The following is a 17,722-nucleotide window of genomic DNA, read 5'->3' on the forward strand; positions in this document are numbered from 1 at the left end:
CCTTTGTAAATTCCCACTGAATGTTTGACTCCAGAGAGAAAATCAAAAAGCACCAAATTGACAATTTTTTGTAGAGATTTCCATGGAGAAAAAGTAGCCTTGAGCCTTTTTTTCTCCATTGCACTATGTCAGACACCTTTTCTGTTTACAGAGCTGTTTTTCACTTCCCAGCCCAACAGTGCTAGAATTGAAAAGCAAATGTCCTGTCAGATCCTTACACTGTTATCTAGCCCACCTACCTGTACCAGTAAAATGTTCTGCAGCAGGAATGTAACAGAGGAAACACTATTTCATGTTTCTAGTTACGAGTGACCCATCAGAAACTTCTGGACATCTGTGCACAGGAGGATACTGGGCTGCCCTGCTAAGTGCTGTAAATCCCCCAGGCTGCCACTGATGTGCTGTGACTTCACCTAGTCTCTGGCTCAGGAAATTGATGCAATACATTGTTTTACAGTGGATGTTCAGGGAGCTTTGTTTCCAAAGCTGCACCCTGGAAACAGCTGGGAAGCTGCCTCAGGTTGCACAGACACTCCAGGAGTTTCTGAGTGAGTATATATGATGCTCAGTTTGGCAAATTCCAGCCTCTCTCTCTTCAGTGAATCAGCACACACTGCTTCAAATAATACAAGCAAGGTTGTCACAGAAGTCTGACAGCTGTGACAGGCTGTTGTAACTCAGATCTTCTCAGCATTCTAAACAAAAGAGGATGTTGATGCTTCCAGTGGCTAGGGCTGGGGACAGGACAGGGAGGCCAGTTCTGTCCAATGTCTTGGGGTGACTGAGGCACCGTGTGGAGACAAGCATGCAGAAAAAGGGTTGCTGAGATAGCAAGATAAAGGGCAGGGACAGATGTGCCAGCTTTCTGCAGACAGATGAGGATGTGGACACTGCTAGGTACGGCTTTCCCCTGTTCTTCAGGTAAACTCCTCTCTTCAAAGCAGCAGAACAATGCCCTCCTGTTTCTCCACACAGCCCCAGTGAGGAGAAAATTGGAACAACTTGCATTTCTGCCATGCAGATTAGACTAAAACCAATGCTGTATGCATTAAGCTCACAAAGACATCTGGAAATCATAATGTGAAATCTGGTGCTATCTCATGATCTGCACTATTATCTTTTCCACAAACTGTACTGTTCTGTTTAGTAGACTATGTGATTGTCCATGGTATAGAGTCTTCTAAAAAATGTAACCTGAAAATTACTCCATTATTGTAATGTGATATTATTAACTTTCTCAAAAATTTTATGGTCTTTTAAATGACCGCATAAATACAGTCAATAATTAGGTGAGGTATGTAAATATCAATATTTAATAAGCTGACAAATATATATGTAAAAGCATTTAGTTGACAAGAAACTGTATGGGCATCTTTAGGTATTTAATAGCACAGACAGCATTAAAAGTTTGATTGTCATCCCTTTTTTGAAATACAATTTGTTATTCTTTCACTAGCTTTTCAGAACTGAAGGAAAAACTCAGCGTATTTTTTTCCATTTCTGGAAGAACCTGTCTTTCTTAAAATGCCAGAGCACCTCATTAGTGGAAGCCTTGGTTAGCTTGTAGTTAGCTGGCAGAGGTGTTTTGTTGTGCTTGTTTCCACTTCATTTTTCTCCGCTATTATGAGTAAGTAGAAGTAAAAGCACTGTTTTCATTGCCTTTAATGGGAGCAGAATCTGCTTTTACTTCATGGCTATTTTCCATTCTTCTCCTGGCACTCCACAGAAATGCATGTGAGGTGAGATGCAGTAGAGAGGTGACTTGGCGGTGAAGGTTCCAAAAGCCAGCACTAAATGCAGATAGCATATTTTTTACCAGCCATGCACATCTACAGGCCCTGACAGAAATTTGAGAGAAACTGTATATGGAGAAGTCATTAACCAAGATTTAAATTTGGGAAATACAGGAAATATGGAGTAACCTCAAATTAAAGGCTCACATTTATCATCTCTCTACTTAAAGCAAATCAGAAAATGAGGTAAAGCTGTGAAGTTCATTAATACTAGAAGAAATGAACATGAGACCTACCTGGTTCCTGAAGCTTCTCCTTGAATGTTCCATTTTTGTTTGAGCTGTTGTGCTGCTTCTTCTGTCTTTCAGAACAGCTGAAGCCAGTTCAGGTCCTCCCCAGCTTATGGATAAATTGAGTTCCAACATCTACAACTGAACACAGAAAAAGGTTTTAAATAATTTTCTCACCACCAGATATAACTCGGGGCATAATTATAATTTGGGATCATAACTAATTTGTCCTGAATAGTTATAAAAGGTAACAATGCATGGGAAGGAAAACATCTCATTGATTAAAAGAATATAATTTTCAGGGTCAGTTTTACAAAGCCATAGGTTTTATCTATACATTCAACACAGAAACAAGCATGAAGCTTGGCATTTGAAAGGTCGGATTTTAAACTGAAGCCATTGTTCAAACATCTTCCCATGCAATGAGAAGCAGAAACAGCTTAGGCAAAGTAATCTAAGTCTTCCCTTTCTGGCTGTCTTGTGCACGAGGAATCTGGATTCAAGAGCAGTCTCAGGGCTGGTCTATCTGTGCCTGCCTCCATGCCCAAAGGATGAAACCTGTGCAGGATGAGTTGCTGACCATTGCAGCTGGGCATTGCTGGGGCCCAGAGCCCAGACCATGGGTCACTGTGTGCTGCTGTGGGGCTGGGCACCTGGAGCACCAGCCAGGCCCACAGATGGGGACAGCTCAAGAGCAGTGACATCAGCTCACCAGCAAGCCCAGGAGGTGTCAAGACCTTGCAGACACAAAGGCAGAGGGGAGAGGAAAGCAATTAGCTGAGAGATGATACAACTGCTCTGCAGAGCACAGCCACAACAGGAGCCGTAATCACAGAGGAAACAGTGTCTGTCTGAAACACTATTTCTGCTTTTTTTGTGTAAATATAGGAACTATGACTTCATGTCTCACACTTCGAGAGATGCACTCTTGGGCTTGTTTTCTTCCATATCAGAGCTCTAAGAAATCCAAAATGTGTCTCTCTATTTCAGTTCTGGCTGGAGGTTAATCTCTAGAAACAAGTAATGTAACATTTCCATCTATCTTTTCTACTCTTTTGGCACCTTTAATTATACTAATATGCTATGACAATTTAAACAAGACACATCTCAGCTTCTGGCCTGCTCTGTAATGGTTCAGCTGCTACATGTGTTCCAGCATATTTTGCTCAGACAGACTGCTGCTGGAGGCAAGGGGGAGGCAGGATAGTGCCCTTCTGTCATGAGAGGTTTCATTGCACTGATCATTGTATGTTTGACAGATTCTTTGTCAATGTCAAGTGTCTTTTGTGGTTAAGCCCAGTAAAGCTAAAACAAAAGGTCTCCTAGATATTAGATATATAGTGACATTACTGAATTCACTTGGAGGCAGTAATTTTTTGTCAGCCTATGAAAAGAAAAATGGAGCTAATGGGAAAACAAAAGGAAGATGCTGGCATGCCTTTTTAGCTATTTTTGTTTATGTCAGACATTGTGATTGACATCTGGCCCAGAACACCCCTTCAACCATTGAGCCTGGTGTCATGAAATAGAACAAAGAGAAATTGCCAGCCAAGAAAACACCATTGGCTCAGAAAGCACTGCTTTTTGTTTATTTTCTTTTAAGTGTTTCATTTTCAGTAATCAGTATTGTTACACAAAAGTAGTTCACTCACACGCACCCTCCAATTACTGCTTGGACTTTTAAGTTTTCCTTCATGTTTGCTTTTTTCCTGCTTGCTTGAATGGCAACAGAATGCTGGTTTGGTTGGATGACAGTCTGTCATAACACTGATGTTTGAGGTTAGTGAAAACTGACATGAAAAATACAATCCACTGGCCTTTAACCGAAATAGCAGCTCTGGTTTTTGTGGAGTTGGCAGGCAGCATTTTTAAACCCCTTTCACGCTGAAGGCAGTTACAACATGTTTTTCTCTGTATCAAGCAGTTCCATCGTGAAGTACATTATCTACCTGCGTTGTCATATCAGGATATTGCCTTTGAAGAGCAGTCTGCTGTTTCTTATATGGGCACTGCTCTTTTGAAGTGTCCTAAAAGGGTTAAGGTAGTTTTATGGCCATTCTCCAGGGCCAGGCCAAATACAAAGCTTTAAAACTTGTTTAAGAGTGAGTTTAAGGAAATACCAGAGAGCAGAATAGGTCCTGCAGACACACAACCAAGGAGTCTTTCAACAAGTTTTCTACTTTCTAATCATTTCACAAGTGCTGTAGAATTTCAGAGACCCAGTCAAAATTATGTATTAGCAGGAGGAAATTATTCCCTAAATGTCTAACTGAACTTGAAAGTATGATACTGACCATAACAGCGAAATAAGATTTTTCACAAGATGAGAGCAAGACAGTCCATCAGCCACTTCCCTCCATACACTTATATGCTGAAATCATATCAGAATATTTACCCTAATGAAAAAACTGCCTTAATCACTTAAAAAAGATTTGTGGAAGTTGGCCCTTGAATGCATCACATGTGCTGGAGTTAAACATTCTTGCACCATTTTAACAGAGTGCCCTTCAGGAACACTGGGGTGTATTCTCCTGTAGAAGCAGACACTTAACTCTCCTCAGCATTAATACCAGATATGCTTACACTTCGAGTGGAGACTTTCTCTCTGTCTCTTTGCACAGTGCTCTAAGAAGAACTTTGAAGAAATTGAGAAAAACAGAGAGCACAGTATATTAATTTAAAGGAGATGAAAGCAGTACATGTCATTCCTAAATTTCATGGAAAATGCACCATTAGTAACAAAGATGAGTAGAAAATTTCAAAATCATTCTGAGCAGCATTAAAATCAGTCTTCCCTGATTTTCTGTTTTCCCCTTCTTTTCAAAGCACATACATTAAACTCATTTTATGCTTATAATGTATATAATGATTCTAGACAACATAAGAAGGACACTGGGATTCCTCCTATTTCAACGTATAAAGTGGCAAGCCAATTTATGCAGCTTAAGCCATTGCTAAAGAAGATGTATCAAAAATTGCCTGTGATCATTACAAATAACAGCCTGAAATGTTCACAAGAAGCTGTTTGCTTATCATATTTTCATTAAAACATCTTTTCACCTGATTTTCTTTTCCCATGCCTGTAACCTGCATTGTAATCAGTCTTATTAACTGAGAACATAAATATGATTTATTATAGTCTGATAATGGAAGCTACATGGACCAAGAGAAGGGATATATTGTCCTTTGATAAAATGGCTCTTTTCTCTCAAATAGAGCTCTATCATGAGAGCATGCAGAATGTAGTGAGTGATTATTTCCTGAGGGTGAATGATGGCAGAACCCTACAGAAAATCTTCTTGTTGGCCATGACAGCCTCCGAGTGTCCCCAAATCTCACTGAGTTTGACAACCTGCAGACACTTTTGATGAACTGTATTCTTCTGTCAGAGACAGCCTGTCTGGGAGGAGAAAAGGGAACCTTTATCGTCTGATCTGCTATTATTGTCTTGATCTTTTATAAGCAATCTCTAATGCACATGAATATAATATCCTTTCACAGAAGTGCCAAACATAATAGAAATGTAGTTAAAGGACCCTTTTCCCGGTTATGTAAATGTCCTAATACCATAATTAGAAAAGATGGGTTGTGAATGATAGCAGCAAGGAAAGGGTAATCAAAATGTTTTAACATTATCTTTCTGTTTTAAAGACCAAAATCTGTGATAAATAGCATTTATGGCAGATATGGGGAACCAGCTTGTGCTGAAGCTTTTACCTAAAAAGAAAATAGTTTTGAGTGTAAAACTGTTATATTTTCATAAAACACATAAATGGCAGCTGGTCTTAAGCCAGGAATGATTACTGGCACATACGACTTAAAGAAAATGAGTATTCCACTCAAAATCCCTCCATGGCTGTTACAGAAAGAACAAAGCGTTATTATGAAGCAGTGTATTTGAACAAAGGGGTGTTCAAGACCAACTAAGTTCGCCAACAAATCTCTCTTTTATCTACATCCAGAAGAACAAGCATATCCAAATCATTCTCAATTAACAGCTGTACACATTAGCAAAACACCCGTCTTTCTCAGCTCAAGCAGTCTGGCTTATTTATCAGAAAAAATGAACTGTTTTGGGGGAAGGTTTCCAAGTTCCCCAGTAAAAGCAAGATACTTGATTTTTCATTAACCTTTTGACATCTGGAACTGGGATGTCCCAATACTAACTACTAATGGTCTTCTGCATTACCAGTCGGTGTTGAGAGAAGTCCCAATTGTCAGAGTCAAAAGGTTAATCAGCAATTTCACACCGGTGATGTGGTCAGAGTTTGTATGTTACTGCCTAAACAGGAGGAAGAAGAAAAAAAGTCTATAACAGAAAACTATATCCCAACATTATTAAACCCCTCTTGTATTATTTCTTTTTTCTAGAAAATCTTTCATTATCTGTTTACTAAATATCCTGACTCCTTAGAGGACTTTGCAAACCTTTGCTGGGAAATCCAGGTCCAAATATGTGACTGACTTCTTTGGTTTATTCTGCTTTTCAAAAGGAAAAAAAGTAAAATTTTACTTATTCACCAAGTGCTCAGTCCAGAGAGATTTTGGTAAACCTCTCCAAATGGCCTAATTCAGCCTGAGAGTTGTGTCCTCTCTGCTGGAAGTAAAAACATCTGAGTTTCCATTCATTCAGGGTGAATTTCATAGTGCAGATGCTGTATCAGAGATAAAGAACACTGCAGAGTAAAAACCAGAGTGCAGATTTTTCTCTCCTACCCCTCTTTCTGTTTTGATTGTAGAAAATAAGTCAACAGCAGTATTCCCTTAACAAATATGGACAGCAATATTATTTCATGAGAAAGTACACACATAAACAGCCAGGCCAGTACCTCAGCTGGTGTCACTTTACCATAGCATACTTTAACTTGGGGCTCAAGAGCTCTCCTACACATAGAAAAAACAGATTTATTTTCTAAAAAAAAATATAAAATATCACTGAAAACATTACAGCTTAGCATTTGCTAACAATAACAATGTTCACACAAAATGACTTCTCATTTGCCCTGCTATTATCTGAAATTGTTAACCATTGCTTGTCCTGTGTTTAGCCTGATCAAAAACCTTCTGATATCATATTTATCAGGCTAGTTCTATGGTCTTGAGATGTTTTATCTTTTTCCTGTGTCCAAGACAAATAAGTAATGAATCGTGCCCAAAACAACCACCTTCATCCTGGATATTTTCTGCATCAGATAGTTCCTTTCATCTCTTTCTCCAGCTCCAACAGAATCTATAGCTAAAAATCTTACCTCTCTTGATTGCCTCAGTTTAAATGGGGACAGGATTTTACCCTAGAATGTTCTGAAAAAATACCAGTCTTTCCAAGTGCCCTCTTACTTAGTCCACCAAGTAGCTGCCTATGGAGCCTGAGAGTCCTTGTACATCATCCCAGTCCCCACCTGCATACTTGGCTGCATATGTTTATGCAATTAGAAATGGTGAAAATGTAATAAAATTAAGACAAACCTGAGTGAGCTATAATTCTGTTTAATCTCTCAAACAGGATTGTTGAAAACTTGCTGAATTCCCCAAACCTCTCTCAGGTGCCAATGAGTGAGTCAATATCATACCAAAGATCTCACAACATAGCAGGCATAAATTCTACTTCCAGAATCTCATACACACCCTCAAATAATGAATCTAATGTCTCAAAAGTACAGTCAGAAAAAAAAGAAAGCAGCAGTTTCCTCTAGTTACCAGTGTTATACCCAGTGGCTTAGAGTGTAAAAAAAGAACACAGGGCAGATTTGTGTGGAGAAGGAGTGGTGACTTTAAAGACCTGTGCCTTCTTATAGTGTATATGTATATATGTACTGAAGCAATCCAAGTCTCCTGCCTCCAAGGGAGGACCACTGACATTAGCATACTTGGCTTTGCTAGGTCCTGTTGGCAAGCCCTGAGAAACTCCACATGATGGGAGAATGAAAGTTTGTTTCATCTCAATCTGGTGCTTCTCCAGACTTTACTTTTAATAGCCTGTTTTGCACTTTGTTTTATAGAGTGATGGTAACTGGTGCCTTGCATAGAAATAATCACCAGTCTAGAATGATCCCAGCTCACTTTGTAAGTGTGACTTTGGTTGAAATAAGAAGTAATTTTCCTTGAATGGGAGAACAAAATTATTTAGAGTTGAAGCACAGTAGGTCAATTAATAACTCTGTTCTTGGAAGAAAGACGCTGTGATCTTTTGACTCAAGAGGTGAGGGCTTTGGGTTTGTATCTAAGCCAAATTAGGTATTTGTTGCAGAATGAGGATGTTCAGTATGAGGAGGAAATTGCAAGTTTTGTGGCACTGGGTCCATAGAGCAGAAGAAAATGTTGTCTGCAGATCAACCAGTTCCTTTTCCTTTCTTTCTCCCTCTATTTTAATTATTCTCATAGACTTCATTTCCAAAAATGTGCCTTGTTTGCTCTTTGGAATCACAGAGAATTTCAATGAGGAGGTGACCAGGTCAGAAACAGGTTTTCCTTGATCACACAACTGCCCCCATTCGTGCATTATGGGATGCTGAGGTCATAGAAAATAGAACTAGAAGGGTTCATCCAATAGCTGGCAGCATTCCCCAGATTTTTGACTACTCTGTCATAGAAATGCTGCAGTGATAGGTACATCATCATCACTCCAGTCAATCTTCCCCTTTCCTAAGTGACAGTCTAGCTGTGAGAGAGGCCGATTGCTTTTTTAGGCATTAGATGTTTTGCTCGAATATGACTTAAATGTATTTACACCTTTCACCTTGTTTCTTCATTTATTTCTCTCTCTGTTACCAATCCTTCACCATATTTTACTTCATCTTTCTCCCTACTACCTCACCATTTCTACATTAAGTCACTCCCTTTCTTTTTTGTCTTCTGAACTATGTGCTTATTGGTACTCTTGCATTTCTTTTCTTCTTTGTGTCTTTCCACATGAAAAACAAACTCTCACATGCCAGCAGCCTCTCTACAGAGACCTGTCTCTTGACATCTCCCAGAAAGCAGCTAAAATGCCACACTTTTATTCATTGCATCAGAACCACTTTCCTTAAACAATGAGAAGTTAAACAGGTGCATTCAAATGCAGGTCTAAAGGTGATGTTCTTGAGATATGACTGAAGAGCACAGCTAGTTATGGGAAGCACAGAATATACTCTGAACACACATATGAAGGCATTACACAGCCTCTAAAGAGGGCAATCAGAACTCCTGGCAGTCACGGAAAACAGATGCTTGCTTCCTGCTGGCTGGTAAGGTGTTTCATGTACAAGATGAGTTACAACACAGGTCTGGACCTGCAGGTTCCAGAGCACCAAATTAAGTGACTTTGTCTCAAATTTATGCCAGATAAAGTACCATCAAAAACAGTTAAGATGGAGCATCACCATAGACAGAAAACTGTTTTATTTTTGTTGCCTCAAGTCAGAACCCTTGCAATATTGTAAGGTACAGGTAGTACAGAAGTCCAGTAGTGTCCCTGGGGCATTGAAGGCTGCTTCAGGTCAAACTGATATTTGGAGATCCTAAGATAATGTCCAAAATTCAGAGCAGTTTAAGCACCAATGTTTCCTAAAATAAAACAAAACAAAACAAAAAACAAACAAACAAAAAAAACCAACAAAAAACTGCTTCAACTTATTCTTTCAAATTTTGACAGAAAATTATTAAAGAGATGACTATGCTATGCTCCTGCTATGGCAGGAAGCAGTATGATAAATAAGTGGGAGGAATAAGGAAACTTATTCCATGCTTACAAGAGGATAAGAAGTTTGTTTTCCTGCACATTTCGTAGGGCATTGTTGCTACAATGTAAATTTTTTGAACTGCAGTGTTTTCCTACCTGCTTTGGCCAGGATCTGTGCCTGAGAGGGCTGAATGCAGTGGTCTGAAGCAGGACCATTGAGGTCTGACAGAGGAGCAGTTTGCATTAGCACTCAGGGTGCACAGCAACCAAAGCTCAGGCTGTGCCTCTCCATGGAAGGTCCACATATAAAGCAAGGAAACTAAACTTGGACTTGGGAGGCAGAGGTTCTTTGTTCCCTGCATGATCTCAGACAACATACTTCCTCTCTCCAAGACTCATTTTTTCCCCAAAATAGGGACTGACAGCTTCCTGTCTTCTCTCTCTGGGCTGGTGGCTCTTCTGGCTAGTGGCTGTTCCTGATTATGGGTAGGTCTGATGACTCTGAGTCTGACCTCCAGGAGGCCTCTGGACACTTCTACATTATATTTGATAATGAAGCCTCCTGTCTTATCCAATCACGACAAAAAAAGTAAGTCAGACCAGAGAAAACTGTCTCAGCACAAAATGGCAGCCTCAGTGCAGCACAGTCAGAGCCATTAGCTATTGACTACTATAGAAATACTGAAACTGCATCAGGGATTTCTTTCTTTAATTGCTATTTAGGGATTTAAATGAGGTTTTTTAAAAGAGAGAAAGACAGAATGTTTAGTCTACAATCACTCTTTGCTGCCAATACAGGCTATCATATAAATTACTTAGACACTTTTAAAAATACATTATTTACTCAATAACCCATAATGGGTCCAGAGCTCCTTTTACACGCTATTATAGAAGTACATAATTGCTGAATTTTCAAATGGATATTTCTTCTAGGCAATAGTCTGTAATGGCTCCTTCAAAGCTCTTAGGCTTTTATCATATGAAGGCCTAAGTAGAAAATGTTTAGTTCACTGATCATTGACCTAATAGAGAGCAACAGCTTCTCTGGAACAACTATTGTCTGTTGGGACAGATGATAGATGAATGACATTTAAAAAAATTCTTGGAAGTATGTGCTAGGCAAAAATTACTGTTCTGTAAAGCAAATACTGCATGATGAGCTCCTCAGAATTATTTTGTTTGGCTCTGCTTTGTTTAATTTTTTATTTTCTGTATGAGCCCAAGAGCAAAAGAAAACAGTTGGTTTTGTGTATGAAATGCAAGCTCAGTCTAGGACCCATTCAGATCAATGAGAGATATTTTGATGTTCTCAGAGATCATTCAGCTCAATTAAAAGTTGTCTCAAATGAAAATGCAATGTAAGAAGCTGAAATCTGAAATTAGAGAAGTAAGGGATGCTGCAACAGGGCAAATCACATTTCTTAAAGTCATGCTGAACTCAGTAAAACACACAGGACTAGCCTAAGCTTGAGCTAGAAAGCAAATAGGCAACTTGACACGTTTTCAGCACTATTGCAACAAATCTCACAATCACTGAGCTACTTTTCTTACATTTGCCTTTGAAGTCTGGTGCTTCTGTTTCAGACACAAAGAAAGGTTCAAGTTCCTAAAAGTTTGGTGTAAGAGAACACATTTTCTCTTCCTACACACTTTGGGCAGTAAAACCCTTGGTATTACTGGCAAATAAATGTCAACTGGATCTAAGTGCAGGACCAGAGAGGATGAATGTGAGTTGGGGACGGTCAGGCAGAGACCCTCAGAGATGCTGAAGAACACCTCCAGCTGTGAGCCTGATGGGCCAGGGGAGAGGTCCTTGCTGGGTGGCACAGCTGCCTCAGGGGCTTGGGGAATGGGATGTGCAGCTCACCAGGAGAGGCTACTGAATAACCTTCTCAGGAGCTGGGTGTGATCTTAACACTGTGTGCCATCAAACCAGACCAACTATCCCCAGCACAGCACTGTTCTGTATGTGATCTGACATCAGAAGCTCTCCCATGCTTTTTATTGTTGGATTTCTCCAGCCTGCTAAGGCTGCCTGGGACTCCTACTATTCTGGCATGATTAACACGGAAAAATACAGTCACTGGCAATTCGAATAGTTCCTTCTGTTTGATGCATCTGATCGAAGAGAAACTGAAATCACAGACCAATATGCACCCAGGCTGCACCAGTTAGCCTCATCATGCAAATGAGGCACACTTGCAGGTGAACTTATTAGAGATCAAATAGTTTTAGGCACTGCAGATAATGAAGGCAGAGCGCTTATGTTGCAACAGTCAGAGCTGGAATTTAATCATGTTGTTGATACCTACTGCAGCAGCGAATAAACACAGAAACAGCCACAAAAATAAAACTCTTAGAATGAAAGGAAGGTATAAACCAGACAAATAATAAGAATAAAAAACACCCAAACCAAGGAGCACAGCGGTTTTCGAGAAGGAAAAATCTTGCTTGTTAGATCTGGAAAGACTTTGAGCCCTGCTTTTTTCAGCTAAGCAGTTGGATAAGTGGGGGTCACAAGAAGAAACTGATGGGGTGGCACTGTCTGTTCCAAGAGAGAAATGGCTCCTACCTTTGGAGATGGCCTTGCAAGGAGAAAGGGGAACGCCAAGCAGCACAGTGCTTGAAATCCATGAGAGGGTGAGACATAGCCCACATTGGGAAGCAGCATCTGCTAGGAAAGAATGAAGAACAAAACAGAGGAACAGCTTCCTGGGATGGAATTTATAACAGAGGTTACACCACTGACAAGCTGGATTAGCAATTTGGTAGACATCAAGAATAAATACATTCTGCAGAGGCATTAGCCTCTTCTGTCTCAATAACTCCTCACGTGTACTTACCATCCCTTATGCAAACACCTGGAGAGACCCTGAGAAGGCCCACTAAGGTTTGCTCATTTTAAGAAGTAAAGATGAGACCCAGTAGGTGAAACCTGCAAAAGGGAAACATTTGAATTCCTTTTGGCAGACAGAAATGGATAAAAATACAGCTTGGCATTTCTTCTAATACCATTTGGTAGTAGAAGAACTCCAAAGATGTCAACAGGAAGCCCTAGAGGTTAGCGGGAATGATGTAACCATATGTGACATAATGCTTGTTGTAGAGATTTCCTGGAATTGATTAGTGCCATTCATGATAGCAGCAGCCAGCGAGAGTGTGAGGACTGGGTGAAGGCCCAGGCAGCATTCAGGCATTGGATATTTTTCATTCTCTTTTAACATGATGTCTAGTCTCTCTTGTTTCAGATGCATAATAGAATAACTATGTGGTATTCCCATGCAGCTTTGTCTGGGAAGACTTGGAAGCAGCACACTTACCAGCAATGTGCAGCTACTCCCACGCAAAGGGCCACAGAGAGAGAACTGCAGAGGTGGAAGGACAATGAATACTCTGAGCTCCTCTTTCCTCTAGAAAGCCCTCCATTTCATTCCTCTCTTATTCCCAGAAATATAAGGTGCAGTCAGGTCATCCTCATCAGGATATTGTTTTATGCCTGGTCTATATAGACATGCTATGAAGTGCCAACTATATTTAACAGGAAGCCTCTGATCTGTGTGAGTGGGTGGAAACCGATAGTGAGTGACATAGATGCTGACAATGGCACACAAACTCCACAACACTTAAAACTTTTAATTGCATTTTAAAGTAATGTAACAAGGCAATGTTTAATGAGTACTTTGTTAAAGAAATTCTGACTTTATAAGCTAATTAAAGAGAAGGGAGGGTTACTGCACTAGGGCAAGAAATCCAGGCTGCTGAATGTCTATACTGAAGCAACATGTAATTCAGATTCAATTGGCAGCTTTGCAAATCTCCAGCCAGCCAGAATGAATGATTACTTTTTTTTTCTGATGGGCAAATAAATTATTATTATCATCATGATTATGTTAATAGAAAAAAGTAAAGGATAGGCAAGTACTTTTTGTTGCCAGGGCTGGTAAATTTTCATGACACTTTTTGCAAAGCTGTCATATGGCTGGCTTAGATGAAACTGGAAGGCTTTATGTGGGTAACATTTAACTTTAAACATTCTTCATGGAAACTTACATGGCACATAATTTACATATTCAATACCAGTGACAATTTACTTCTCCCATCTGAGCAGGGCTTTCAACTATGCCACTTGAACTAAATTAATAAACAGTAATTAGAGAATGTTGTGCGAGCGAGCTGTTGATGTTGAGAAGATTCTAATCAACACCTTCTTTTAAGGGCCAATTAAAGCTGAATGTATGCAATATAAACATCTTCTTGTATTTAGACATGAACTGGTGAACAAGGTAAAAAATAAAAATCAGAACAATTACAGCAGGTTAGAGATGATCCAATGGAAAGATGAAGCTTCATTAATAGTGAAAACGGCAGTAATTTCTAAAAACCAATGGCCACCTTCCATGGAGAAGCATTGACAACTTGTGCAAGTTAATTCTGACCAGGATAAACCTCAATGCTTTCACTGTGAGCCTTTTCTCTGAAAGCAGCTCTGTAGCTGCTTCCAATTTCCACTGCAGTATTCCCCTGCCTGTATGACAGCCCTGCATCTAAAGTGAGTCCAGAGCTGCAGCAGAAAGAAGCCTCCCTGGGGGAGGCAGTAAAGGTGAAGGTGGCCACCCCACTACTGCTAACTCATACCAGAGAGAGGCTCCCTGGAAAGTGATCTGGGGAAGAATTTGCACAGCACTGCCCCCAGCAACACTGGTGGTGGGAATACAAACACAAGGATGAGCCTGAGTGAGAGGTGAAGCTGCCCCACATTGTTCCAGGTCTATTACTGGGGAATAGGAGCAGTGAGGCCAGAAGAGCTAATGCATTTGTACCTGTTACCTGTGAGTAGTCCCTCACCCCACCACAAAGGTAAGGTTTACTCCTGAAAGGTGAACTTCAGACAACCCTTGTTTCCAAAATTCCAGAAGGACAGAGGGAAGGCCATCTTTGACTTAAACAGAGAGGATCCTTAGTGTACCAAAGAGAGCCTGCAGTAGCAACTGAGACTTGTGTATCACCACTATGAACTGTCAGTAAGTTAAAAATAAGCATAACTTCATCCAAACCACAGCTCACTGCTTCCTAAAGCACATCTTTTAAAAAAATCATCTAAGCTGGTGCAATGAAGCACATGCAAAATTTGTACTCCAAGTTAGAAGATACAACAGGCTAATAAAGGTAAGGGAAACATCTGTTCCAATACTGCACCAGTATCATTTGGAGAAAATGACTGCATCACTTATGGCCATTTGGTATCCAGAAACACTACCACAGTAATAGGATGTTGTCACCTCAGGCTCTATGAAAACTACAGGAATTTTACTTGTGTAAGAATATAGGATTAGGCACATGATCAGTGTTTCTTCCCTTTGAAAATAAACATTTCCACTTACCATTTCTATTGTGGTGTGAGATCATTATCTTATGACAGTATTTCGTTCCACTGGCATTATCTCCTAATTAGCTATTTAAAAATATATGTAAGGGGGTGGAGGTGGTGAGTGGACTTGTAAACCTGACAGGTCTGATGTGTTCTTACAAGCTCTGCTAATCCCAGACATTGAAAATATATTAGTAAAACCAAATTAGCACTTTAAAGAACAACACAGCAAAAGCCCCATGTCTTGAACCCTCTAAGTTCAGCGTGCACCAGAGGGACTCTTACACCCAGAGCAAAGCCCTTGGGCAGGGGAGGGGAGCAGGAGCAGGGAGGAGTGAGGAGCAGCATGCCAAATGGGAAATCTGCCCTGGGAAGAGAGTACCACTGAAAAACTAATAACCTTTACAGTGTGGTCAGCCCTACATTACAGTACTATCATTACCTAAGGTGTTTGGTGTAGGACTTGGGGACTTCTGAAAAGCCAGGCACAGAGAAGTTTACCATGGATGAAAAGATACAAGAAACACCAAGAGAAAATATCTGACAAACTGTGTTCAATATCCTCTGCACTTCCTCCATATCCTGAGAGATTATTGCATTTATAGGCACAAAATCATAAAAGATTCCTCCAAGATACTTCATACTATAGGAGCAGGTCTGGGGTCTCAGCTGTGGAATGGTAAGAATTAGGAAGATGGGTATTCTGGTAAGGTGGACTCATTTCTTCTCCCAAGAGATATGCTAAATTCCTAACAACCTCTCTTTGCAACCAAAAATACAGGACACATATATATATGACAGGTCATTTTGGAGGTACTCAGACACACACAGGAAGCACCCCCTTGGCAACAGTATTCTTCTAGCCAGCAGAGCCAAAAACTATAATCTAAAACTCAATTCAATAGATGTGTTGGTGATTTTCAGGGTGTTCTGAAGGAGCAAATTAGATGTTTGAAGAATACTGATAGCATGAGACAGGCTCTAAACAGGCATTTACTCCAATATCTAGAGATCGATTCAATATGAGCATGCAATATTTCTTTTTTCTGATCAGATGGAACTCCTAGGCCTGAATCTGCTGGCAATAACCATGGTCCATCAGTAACTTCATGGCAAACAAGGAGGTGCAGAGGGGAAAACTCATGTAAGCAGGAAGGGAATGAGTCTACATTAATGTCCAAAATGTAGATTTTTGTTTTCCATTGAAAGTTTTCTCTTGTCTAGCATCACTTCATAGAATGAATTGGGTTGAAACAGACCTTAAACATTATCTAGTTCCAAGCCCTCTGCCGGGCAGGGACACCTTCCATAAGAGCTGGTTGCTCAATGACCTCCCCAACCTGGCCAGCTTCAGTCCTTTCTTCACACCTCTTCAAGTCCATTTGGTGAATAAATTAAATTAAATTCCTCACTTGCTGTTAATACTTTTTAAATGCAAGCCAAGCCTCTTGGATTTTCATACCTGGACATCTACATTTTTAAAAATGCTGTTGGATAATTCCCCTCTCTTTCATAGGCTGGTGCTTTGACCTATATGCACCCTGTGCACTCCCTAAGGCTCATGCATAACTGCAATGGACGATTAGTCCAGCTAAGTCTCCAGCAATTTCAATGGCTTATGCAAGAGTAGATGGGGCACAATATGTAATTTCAGCTTTTTTTTTTTTTGTAAGGCTTTTCAATCTTTCCATGAACTAAATCATTTTATCAGTTTCATTCTCTCTTTTTTTTTTTTTTTTTTTAAATTTGTCCCATTAAACTACAGAACTGGAACATATTCATGAATAGTTTCTTTCTGCTTTAACTCAAGGAGTTCCTGACATAACAAAAACTGGTAATTAACTGGCTCGAAGACTTTTACAATAGCCTCTTTAAATAAGTCCTAGTATGCAGCACTTGGAGCATTGACTCCACATTGCTGTTACCACTGCAATGCACCGAGTGTTAAACAAGGTTTAAACCTCACCTCAGCAACAATTCTTGGCTGTTTTCATCACTGCTCTCCTGCTTGGAAACACCAAAGTCCTCCCACATTTCTTTGTGTGGAAAAGGCAAATGAGCTCCTCCAGGGTGATGCCTTGCTCTCAGTCCACTTGGCTCTGGGACACTTCCTAAGCACTGCATTATCAGAGCACTTGCCACCAGCACAAGGAGCGAGTGGCAGGTCTCCAGAGGCTGTGCCCAGCCTCCCCTCCTAGCTGGTGTCACAGCTGCTCTGTGCTGTTGGCACAGATGCATTTTGGCACACGTTGGCAGTCCCTGTGACCTGCTCCTGCCTCACACCCTGCTTACAGCAGGAAGGGCTCTTCTGGTAGAAAAATCAGGCTTCAGTTTTTCAGGTGTCACTCAGCAGTGTGATTTGTAGCTGTTGCATGTTGGTTCTAAGCATAGTCAGTTTTGCCTACTCATGCTTATCTCCCCTGGTTACAGTACATTCTGTTTCTGATGAAAATATTACTCTGAGGAGTATTTGGCTCCACTATACATTTATGCTCCCTGCTAACTAGCCCAAGCCTTATTGTTGCAGTTCCTAATATTTTGCGTCATTTCTAGAGCCAGCAATATAGTCTGTAAATAGCATGAAAGAAAACTTTAATATATATCTTCCCCCAGTGCTCCAGACAGATTGGTTCACTGTGGAACAATTACATGTGTTAGCCTATATTTCTTG

The 17,722-nt window shown here is 40.3% G+C and overlaps 1 long non-coding RNA gene across 8 annotated transcripts in view; it reads right to left on the bottom strand.

Annotated features, from left to right (window-relative positions):
- LOC130256209 (uncharacterized) overlaps window positions 1-17,722 on the bottom strand; it is a 53,559-nt gene that overhangs the window by 22,044 nt on the left and 13,793 nt on the right. For 6 of the 8 annotated variants that reach the window (XR_008841078.1, XR_008841080.1, XR_008841075.1 and 3 more), the window contains exons 2-4: window positions 12,527-12,618; window positions 12,256-12,357; window positions 2,030-2,164 (exon numbers count right to left, since the gene is read on the bottom strand). This is a non-coding gene — a long non-coding RNA (uncharacterized LOC130256209). The remainder of the gene's footprint in view (window positions 1-2,029; window positions 2,165-12,255; window positions 12,358-12,526; window positions 12,619-17,722) is intronic. The other 2 variants (XR_008841072.1, XR_008841076.1) reach the window with 2 other exon arrangements.

Source organism: Oenanthe melanoleuca, chromosome 8 (assembly GCF_029582105.1).
Source record: "Oenanthe melanoleuca isolate GR-GAL-2019-014 chromosome 8, OMel1.0, whole genome shotgun sequence".
In the NCBI taxonomy this organism is placed as follows: domain Eukaryota; kingdom Metazoa; phylum Chordata; class Aves; order Passeriformes; family Muscicapidae; genus Oenanthe; species Oenanthe melanoleuca.